This window comes from Zea mays, chromosome 4 (genome assembly GCF_902167145.1).
Source record: "Zea mays cultivar B73 chromosome 4, Zm-B73-REFERENCE-NAM-5.0, whole genome shotgun sequence".
Lineage (NCBI taxonomy): Eukaryota > Viridiplantae > Streptophyta > Magnoliopsida > Poales > Poaceae > Zea > Zea mays.
Genome location: NC_050099.1, coordinates 160086281 through 160097381, shown reverse-complemented (window position 1 = coordinate 160097381; position 11101 = coordinate 160086281). Strand labels below are relative to the sequence as shown.

At 43.0% G+C, this 11101-nt stretch overlaps 1 long non-coding RNA gene and 1 other non-coding gene across 2 annotated transcripts; both read right to left on the bottom strand.

The window, feature by feature from the left end:
• Positions 1 to 6058: 6058 nt before the first annotated feature.
• On the bottom strand, positions 6059 to 6532 carry LOC115032947 (MIR399bHG). The gene has a single exon (NR_163715.1). It is a non-coding gene; the product is annotated as an MIR399bHG (long non-coding RNA).
• On the bottom strand, positions 6363 to 6484 carry MIR399b (microRNA MIR399b). Its single transcript, NR_121063.1, has one exon. It is a non-coding gene; the product is annotated as a microRNA MIR399b (primary transcript).
• Positions 6533 to 11101: the final 4569 nt, after the last annotated feature.

Here is an 11101-nt window from a genome sequence, read left to right as displayed (position 1 = left end):
GACTCCTTCTCCTTATCGTTGATCACGATTCCCTTCCCTTTAGGATCCATCTCTTCGGGCGATTAGTCCCTTCTTGAAGAGAACGACTCCGATACCAATTGAGAGCACCTAGAGGGGGGGTGAATAGGTGATCCTGTAGAACTTGAAAACTTAAGCCACAAAAACTTGTTAAGCGTTAGCACAGTTAATGCCAAGTGGCTAGAGTAAAGATCTTGCACAATATGATAATCACAACAAGTTCGACACAGAGAAGACACAGTGATTTATCCCGTGGTTCGGCCAAGTACAAAACTTGCCTACTCCACGTTGTGGCGTCCCAATGGACGAGAGTTGCACTCAACTCCTCTCAAGTGATCCAATGATCAACTTGAATACCACAGTGTTGCTTTGCTTTTCTTAATCCCGTTTGCAAGGAATCTCCACAGCTTGGAGCCTCTCGCCCTTACAAAAGATGTTCACAGAGAATCACGGAGCAAGGGAGGGATTAGCAACTCACACACGACACAAAGATCACAGCGAATACACACACACAAGACCCAGACTTGAGCTCAAGAGATTAGCACACTAGAACGGAGCTCAAATCACTAGAATGTTGAACAAGTGCGCAGGATTGATGTGTGAGTGATCAAGAGTGCTCAAGGAATGCTTGGTATCCTCCTCCATGCGCCTAGGGGTCCCTTTTATAGCCCCAAGGCAGCTAGGAGCCGTTGAGAACAAATCTGGAAGGCCATCCTTGCCTTCTGTCGTCGGGCGCACCGGACAGTCCGGTGCACACCAGACACTGTCCGGTGCCCGATTTATTTCCTTAAACAGCGCAGCCGACCGTTGGAGATCTGGGAGCCGATGGCGCACCGGACATGTCCGGTGCACACCGGACAGTCCGGTGCCCCCTTCCGACCGTTGGCTCGGCCACGTGTCTCGCGCGGATCGCGCGGCCGACCGTTGGCCCAGCCGACCGTTGGCTCACCGGACAGTCCGGTGCACACCGGACAGTCCGATGAATTTTAGTCGTACGCCGTCGGCGAATTCCCGAGAGCGGCCTCTTCGCCCGAGGCAGCCTGGCGCACCGGACACTGTCCGGTGCACCACCGGACAGTCCGGTGCCCCAGACCGAAACAACCTTTTGGCTGTACACAGCCAACTCTTCTTCTTTCTGTTTCTAACACTTAGACAAGTATATTAGTACACAAAACCAATGTACTCAGGCTTAGAAACATACCTTTACTTGTGATTTGCACTTTGTTCATCCATGGGCATAGATTCACATTTAAGCACTTGTGTTTGCATCCAATCACCAAAATACTTAGAAATGGCCCAAAGGCACATTTCCCTTTCACATAACACTGATGCTTCGTCAACAATAGACTTTTTCCTCCACTTCAGAGTTGATAAAGTTGTATCTCTTCAAAACTTATTTTGTGCCTTAGCACAATTTCACTTTTTCGAAGCATTCTCCGAAGGTCAATATTGTATCCCCTTCTTGTGCCATTGATGCAATATGATGTATGATGTTATGTTATGCGAAATGATGTGATGATGTTATGCTATGCAAAATGATACTTTGTGCCGAAGACACACACTTACATCCCCATATTGGAATACACAATCTCTTTGTCGTTTATTTTTCGGCTTCACCGCTTATTTTTCGGTGTATCAGCGCTGACTTTTTGCTGTAAGTTTTGCATTCCCTTAGGAACGTCTTTTGAACTTCTTCGCCTTCTATTTTGGCGGTATTCGCGTTGACTTTTCGCGCTTCGCCTTATATTTTGGTGGTATTTGGCTCTACATTCCCTTTGGAACGACTTTTGAGCAGAAAACTTACACTGCGCTCCCTTAGGAATGACTTTTTGTAGCTTTGGCAATTTACGCTGCGTTCCATAGAACGACTTTTTTGTAGCTTCGGTGATACTTATGTCGTGTTCCTTAGAACGATTTTTGGTAGCTTCGGCGAGTATGTGTAGAAGATATATTCCATTATAGCAAAAATGAAACTATTACAAGAAATGAAAAATGACGAGAGAACTAAGTTTTCAATATTTGTTCCTTATTAAAAAAGAAAATGGCAATGAATGTAAAAACTGTTTCAGGAGTAGGATATCTCTCAGTAGATATGCTTCGATTCTGGCACAGTACTGTTGACTGTACGAGCTTCGGACTCCTCCCTAAAGTCTCTCTGCTGGTGGGTCTGTTGACTCCCTTCTGGCTGCTGGCTTCGTGAATACACAGGTTGTAGTGGTGGCGGAGGTGGAGGTTGTTGCCATGATGCATGTGGCTAGCTAGCCGAAGCAACAGAAGCTGCAGGATGGTTACCCACATACTCTGGTATGTAGGGTGAGTGATACGAAGCAGTGTGCATGACCTGCTTCGGCTGGTTCTGTTGGACTGCAGCTTCTGCTATTTCCTTCTGTTTCTGAATGGTGACATGGCACATCCTTGTAGTATGGCCCTTGTCCTCACCACAGAATAGGCAATAAATTTTTCTGGGCTGATCCCCAAACCTTCCTCCGAAGCCCCTGGCGCCTCTGCCCCTTGGAGCTGGCGGCCGAATATAGCTTTGTTGCTGCCCCGAAGCTTGCGAGGAATATTGTGGCCTCTGTTGTTGACTCCCTCTGTCGTCATTCTGGGTGGAGTGGATTGATCTGACGTGTCTTGGGTGAATTCTCCCTCCAAAGCCCCTGGTCATCTCAGAGAACCTGTAGGCTTCCTCCCTTCTTTGACGAAAGTCATTATCAGCGAGGATGTATTCATCCATCTTTTGAAGCAATTTCTCCAGGGTCTGAAGGGGTTTCCTGGCGAAATATTGGGCCGTAGGTCCTGGCCGAAGCCCCTTGATCATGGCCTCAATGACAATTTCATTGGGCACTATTGGCGCTTGTGCCCTCAAACGCAAAAACCTTCGGACATATGTCTCGAGGTATTCTTTGTGATCTTGCGTGCACTGGAACAAAGCTTGAGCGGTAACCGGCTTCGTCTGAAACCCTTGGAAACTGGTGATCAGCATGTCCTTCAGCTTCTACCATGATGTGATTGTTCGTGGCCGAAGAGAGGAGTACCAGGTTTGCGCAACATTCTTGACTGCCATGACGAAAGATTTCGCCATGACTGCGGTATTACCTCCATATGAAGATATGGTTGCTTTGTAGCTCATCAGAAACTGCTTTGGATCTGAGTGTCCGTCATACATGGGGAGCTGGGGTGGCTTGTAAGATGGGGGCCAAGGTGTAGCCTACAGTTCTACTGACAGAGGAGAAGCATCATCAAAAGCAAAATTTCCATGATGGAAATCCTCATACCATTCATCCTCATTGAAGAAGCCTTCTTGATGAAGCTCCCTGTGCTGGGGCCTTCGTTCTTGCTCATCTTGAGCAAGATGGCGTATGTCTTCAGTGGCTTCGTCAATCTACCTCTGAAGGTCGGCCAGTCTGGCCATCTTCTCCTTCCTTTGTACTTGTTGATGAAGCATCTCCATGTTCCTGATTTCTTGGTCCAACTCGTCTTCTTGGGGTGTTGGACTAGTGGCCTTCCTCTTCTGGCTTCGGGCTTCTCGAAGAGAAAGGGTCTCCTGGTTCGGGTCCAGCGGCTGCAGAGCGACAGCCCCTGTCGCTGAAGCTTTCTTCGGTGGCATGACGAAGATCAATGCTTGCCGAAGGTGGTCGAAAAGAGTTCACCGGAGGTGGGCGCCAATGTTGAGGACTTGTTCTTAAATGCTATGAGTTAAGAACAAGTCAACACAAAAATGTTAAACGTTAAAGTCCTGCGTCCTTCGAAGCATTATTTCCCTTGGGATATAATGATTTTTGGACGAAGGTTATGAAGGGCATACCTTCATCAGCACAACATATAATAATAAAGAGGGAACCATATGAAATATAAAAAATAACATAAACAATCATGTATTATCATCAACCCATTTCTATTTTATTATTATGGAAAAATAGAAATGATATCAAATTACAAATGTACCTTCGGCTCGAAAGAAGGTAAGAGTACAAGTGCGACGCAAAAGCAACTGCCAAGTCAGCGTGAACAGGACAGGGATATTGTTCATCTATTTATAGGCACGGGACGCAACCCATGTAAAATTACACTTATGCCCTTTACATTTGCTAATGACTCTATAGTAATCCATCGAGGTCTGAATAGCCTTTTCCCTTTTAAGTCGGTTCCCTTTTCTGCTATCATGCCGAAGCTCCCCTGCGCATAACTTCGGCTCTGCGTCAGCCTTCGTATTCTTTGTGCTTTTTCACGTTGTGGTTCTGATCCGAGTCCGAAGGTACCTGTTTGTGTATCATACTCTAGAAACATTGTTAAATCATGTTTTTGAGGACCTTCGGAAGCCGAAGGCCCCCAACACCACCCCTTCCCTAAGGTTTTCCCAAGGTAAGGATCATGTTGTCCTCACGTGATTTCTAGTAGATCATGTCAGGGCAGTACAATGTTATTACCTTACCCGGTAGATCTTTTACTAAGTGTTATTATTGACAAGATCTGCTAGTTATCATTTGTAGTTTCAATATATTTGTCTTTGAGCTTCATATTATTATATTGATTTTACATCGCTAGATATGCATTCCTTGATCTGTTGCTACACTCCACGACATACGAGATGCAACATGTGCATGCAACAACTCGAGAGATCAACATATATCTAGCACCCTATCTTACATGTTTAGTCTCTTTGTTTATTCTGAATGGACTCCGTTAGAGGTCCCGATCTATGTTCACGTACATGTTCATCAGCTCCTAATGGTGGATGTTTTTATGATCATCAGCATGATACATATTGTAGATTAGATCTCATCGTCATGCACATAGCTTGCACCGCTCCATAATAAACAATTGACTCAAGCATGCTTTAGTCAAATTTATTTCCTGCTGTTGGTCGCTTTCAATGCATGATTGCTTCGTTTAATCATGATTATTATCAATCTAGAAAGATGACAATGGGCTCAAAGGAGCCGATTGGTGCAACCACTACATGCTAATCCATGCGACCAAGACAAAATTTGACGTTTAATTTATTGTTGTGCAAGAGCGACCCACCGATATCTCCACACCCTTTCTGGCTACAGATCAAGTCAGATTACACGTCTAGACCCCATATTCGGAGTCACAATTAGAAGGGATGACCGCAGCTGCGCACCTCTTGGCTCCTGCGTGTGTCGGCTGCGAGACAAACTCCAATAGATTTCCCATGGCGACACAAACAACATACTCAAGACGTATCCTACTACTAACATTATCCTTGTCAAACTTTACCTATTTTTTAATAATTAGATAATCTTGGCAAGACTTGACAGTCCAAGGTTTATCTATAGAAGTGATCCATAAAATCAAGTTCGTGGACCATATCTTAAAGTTTAATGTTCTGAACTTCTTAGGTTTCATTGTATTAGCAACGCTATTACCCATCTTAAAATACCTACCAGGTTTTAAAATTGTTAGATAAGTACATAATTTTAAGATTAAATTAATTCCTAAAGCAATTAATATATGATCAATAGATAAACTACATGTAAAAAATAATAGCATATCCATATAGTAGATTAAATCTGTCTTGAACACATCTAACAAAAATATAAGTGAGGAACTCGTCAATACCTACAACGATGATTGCACTAGCCTAGTCGAAATGAGTTCACTGTGTCGATAAATTCGTAGATGTCGCAGTGCAAATCAACTCGACGAGCAGTTGCCTGATGTGTTGATTCAGATATTCATAGAATCAAGCCAAACAATCTTGAATTACCTGATCCTAATAAAAACATAATGATTTATTGTCCTTTATTTCGGGAAAAAAATAACCTGTTTTTGTAGCAAGAATATAAAAAGATAACCTGTTTTTGTAGCAAGAATATAACCATATTGACTTCTGTAAACAATAGTGAGCCTTAGTGTCACCAACCTGTTTGCAGGTAGTAAAAGTCTGCTCACTTTCTGTCTTTCCAAAAATCTGTATGCACTTGTCAATCAATTAATAATAATTCATATAATAACAGATATGCAAGGAACTGAACCCAAGCTCGTGCTCAACTTGTATTTCGTTTTTTCACAGACGCTTACAACAAAGCAAAAGCCATGTCGATCCCTCTATATGAATGGTCAATCAATTGAAAAAAAAAAATGAAAGCCACCAATGATGAGACGAGGATTGTGTTTCATGCCGCCACCTTTGCTTGGTGCAGCTGGCGATGGTACACGAGCTATTGTTCAAGAACTATAAACAATAAGAACAAGCATTGTTCACTAACGAGAAAGATCCACACAAATATTTCTATATATCAAAACACATCCATGGACGCATATACCTTTGCTCAGTACACTCAACAATGATCCACTGAAAACACCAATGTGCATGCTGATTGCAGGGCTAATGAATGGCAGGACAGCTCTCCTTTGGCAGGGCAAGGCCAGAAATTGTCATGCCTCTCTCACAGCCTTCATGCCAGAGGAGAGCTGCACTGTGATTCGCACCCTGAGCTACAATCTCTTGACCTCCTTTGACTGCCTGCTGCTGATGCTTGTTCAGATCCTCCTTTTCCTCCACTGTTTCCTTGCCTTGTAGTCGTATGTTCCCATGGCCTATATATACCACAAAGCTCTCCGATCCAAACCTGGATATCCCTTCGCATATGCCCAAATCAGGACAATGTTCGAGAAGCTAACTAACTGCCACTTTTGAGTTTGGTGCATGTAGACAGAATTTCCCTCATCTAGATGTGATTGCTATGACTTTGATTGCAGTTCTTCTTTAGGGCTTGTTCGTTTCACCGTTAATCCATGTAGATTAGGTGGTATTTAGTCGGTTTAAATCTATACTAAATCAAAATACATTCCAATCCATTCCAATACACTTTAATCCACATGAAATTGGAATAACCAAATAAGACCTTAGTTGAAAAAGGAGACCGGTATTAACATAAGCATGCATCATCCAGTGAACCATGCACTATGTCATGGTGCATTTGGAAATGCATGAATGGGTGTATTTTTGAAAATACCCCAAAGACATAATCGTGCAAGGCCATGTTCATGAAGGAGTGTTACTCCTCAACACATATAGGATGAAAGAATCGTTAGCCGAGAATATTAGACAATAGATACAAACGTTGTAACACACTCTCTCGCTCGCATTCCTGTAACCTGCAAAATTCTGATTACCCTTATCTAAAATAAAATACTGTAGAAATCTCTTACAGTAAGTTTTACCCCTAAAAAATGGGGTTCCTTTTCAAAAAAAAAAAAAAAAAGAGGTGAACCATGCCTGAGACATGTCCTTTTCAAGATCCTATTGATGCTATGCTTTGTCGTGGGACATTCTTATGGATCTTCCCTTGATAAATCTAGAATGGATCTGATTCTTTTAAGAAAAGAAATCGCAATACCTTTGCATGCTCGTTGAAGGGCTTCCGGATCTTGAAAGGCCATGTAGAGCGTACATTTAGTCAGATTAAGTGGTTGTTCATCCTATTTAGAATAAGAAAAGTCCAAATTACTTCCCTTATCTATGGAAATGTTCACATAACCCCCTAAAGTAATTTTTTGGTTCATTTTACCCTCCACTTCTTTGAGTTGGTTCACTTTACCCTTAACAAAAATTGTCTTTTTATTTATTTATGTACAAACTGAGTTTTTAGTTCAAATTTTGTTAGTTAGTAGATAATAACATAATTTAACCTAGAAAAATATATTATAATTTTTATAATTATTTTGATAGATTGATTAGATAAGATAATAACTTTAATGATACCAAACTAAATATGAAATAATGATAAAAAATTTTTAACATATGTTTATAAAATAAGTTATGATATGCTCAATCACATAAGAAAATATGAACTTTAATTTTAACTTGTACATAGAGAAACGAAAAAGACAAATTTTGCTAACGGGTAAACTGAACCAACTCAAAGGAGTGGAGGAGTAAAATAAACCAAAAAATAATTTAGAGGATTATGTGAACATTTGTCCTTAGATGAGGGGTGTAATTTGTACATTTTCCTTTACAATATAATAATAATCCTTTATATTAAATCTTACTCTGGTTTGGAACTTCCACCGCGCTTTCCGCGTATGGCAGGGTTCTAGGGTGGTTAGGCTATCCGCAATGGAAGATTGTAAAGTCTCCCTAAAGGCTTTAGAGTTAATCTCCACCCTGCAGTGGTCACTTTACACGACTTCATTGTTACCGAGGCACCCTGCAACTTCAAATATGACGTGGATGGGCCGACGGTATAGGGCCCCCAATTTTTTTAGTTTTCTAGTAACATAGCAATAATTATTTGATGTTTTGCAAAATAAGCTGAAAAATCTTAACTTTAGAATGGATAAAAATAAGAGGACAAGGATGTGACAGTAGATCAAATATGAAAGAGCGCAATTTAGGTTATTTTTATCTCTGCACACTATAGGTTATATATAGGGTATATTTTTTATGTTTAGCACTGGAGCCCAAAATACTCAGAGACGGCCCTGAAGAACAATATGACCTACACATAATGTTGTTGTAATCTGTCCATTGTGATTTATGCTTATTTCCATGTACACGCCATTTTTCTTACTAAAATGTCTGCTAGGTACTGTTGTCTTGGTTATTTATTTATTGTGTTATAAAACTATGCTACTATATTATCTTTCCTCTTGTCATAAAAAATATTATAATAAAAATAGAAGAGGGAATTTTCCTCCTATGTTATATATAGGGCATATTTTAATGTTTAGCACTGGAGCCCAAAATACTTAGAGACGGCCCTAAAGAACAATATGACCTACAAATAAGGTTGTTGTAATATGTCCCTTGTGATTTATGTTTATTTTCATGTACACGCCATTTTTCTTACTAAAACGTCTGCTAGGTACTGTTGTCTTGGTTATTTATTTACTGTGTTATAAAACTATGCTACTATATTATCTTTTCTCTTGTCATAAAAATATTATAACGAAAATAGAAGAGAGAGTTTTCCTTCTATTCCCATTCATTTTCGTCCCTACTTAGGGCTTGTTCGGTTATTCCCAAAACACATGGATTGGATGGGATTGGAAAAAATTGAGAAGAAGTTTGACTTGTTTGGGATTCAAACTCATCTAATCCCACTCAATCCACATGGATTGAGAGCTAACCGAACAAGCCCTTAAGTGTTTCCCATTCATGGACACGTGTCTGAAGACATCAGTGATGCTTCATCCTCCCGATGAGCATATGGGAAACTCATGCATTATTCTTATATATCTTCATTATAGAGTTGCGTTTTTTACAAACTCAAAAAATATTTTTTGTCCATATTTTTTCTTTTTGTTTACTATCCATAATGCTTACATCATTTATTTTAATAAGTACATCAATTATCCTCAAACTTAACATTGACCTCTATTTTTTTTTGTTTTGTAGGCTTTTCATAGGAATCATGGCTAACATTGATCTCCATGAATGGAGAAGAACATGAATCATAAACTAGCCCTTAGGCATCAAATAAGAAACCATGTCCAACTAACAACTAGCCCTTAGTTAAATATTTTTTATTTTCTGAGAGAAGGGCTAATTGGTAGCTAATATCATCTTCACACTCAGCTAGAGACGAAGAATTAAATGTGCGGAAAAAGAAAGTAGGGTCGAAGAAATAACCAAGACGAAAAAGGAATTAAGACAAAAAACTCTATTGTATATTTTACTAAAAAATATGTACACTTCATTTCAATTTAATAAAGCATCTTGACTTTAAGAAGAAAAAAGAACTATCTATACATTTGGACATATGTGCCATTGCAAAGAACTTGCTTGTATATTAGTATGTGCATATATTAATATATTATTATCGGGGACCATAATTAGGGGTACCCTCAAGACTCCTAATCTTAGCTGGTAACCCCCATCAGCACAAGGCTGCAAAGGCCTGATGGGTGCGATTAAGTCAAGGATCGGTCCACTCAAGGGACACGATCTCGCCTCGCCTGAGCCCAGCCTCGGGCAAGGGCAGCCGACCCCGGAGGATTTACGTCTCGCCCGAGGACCCCCTCCAGCAACGGACGCACCTTCGGCTCGCCCGAGGCCCAGTCTTCACCAAGAAGCAACCTTGGCCAAGTCGCCACGCCGACCGACCGAATCACAGGAGCATTTAATGCAAAGGTGGCCTGACACCTTTATCCTGACACGCGCCCTTCAGTCAACAGAGCCGAAGTGACCGCAGTCACTTCGCCGCTCCTCTGACCGGCCTGACAAAAGGACAGCACCGCCTGCGCCGCTCCGACTGCTGCGCCACTCGGCAGAGTGCGGCTGACAGCAGCCAAGTCCGGCCTCGAGCGCCATAGGAAACTCCGCCTCGCCCGACCCAGGGCTCGGACTCGGGCTCAGCCCCAGAAGATGACGAACTCCGCTTCGCCCGACCCCAGGGCTCGGACTCGGGCTCAGCCCCGGAAGACGACGCTTGGACTCGGGCTCAGCCCCGGAAGACGACGAACTCCGCTTCGCCCGACCCCAGGGCTCGGACTCGGGCTCAGCCCCGGAAGACGACGAACTCCGCATCGCCCGACCCCAGGGCTCGGACTCGGGCTCAGCCCCGGAAGACGACGAACTCTACTTTGCCCGACCCCAGGGCTCGGACTCAGCCCTGGCCTCAATCGACGGTCTCCGCCTCGCCCGACCCAGGGGCTCGGACTCGACCTCGGCCTTGGAAGACAGACTCGACCTCGACCTCGGAGGAGCCTCCACCTTGCCCAACCCAGGGATCGGACCGACCACGTCACAGGAGGCGCCATCATTACCCTACCCCAAGCTAACTCAGGCTACGGGGAACAAGACCGGCGTCCCATCTGGCTCGCCCCGGTAAACAAGTAATGATGGCGCCCCGCATGCTCTATGACGACGGCGGCTCTCAGCCCCCTTACGGAAGCAAGGGGACGTCAGCAAGGACTCGACAGCCCCGACATCTGTCCTTCTGCCAGGCTCCAGCGCTCCTCCGACGGCCACGACACCACACGAACCGGGTGCCAAAACCTCTCCGGCTGCCACGATGGCATGTACTTAGGGCACTAGCTCTCCTCCGCTAGACATGTTAGCACACTGCTACATCCCTCATTGTACACCTGGATCCTTTCCTTACGCCTA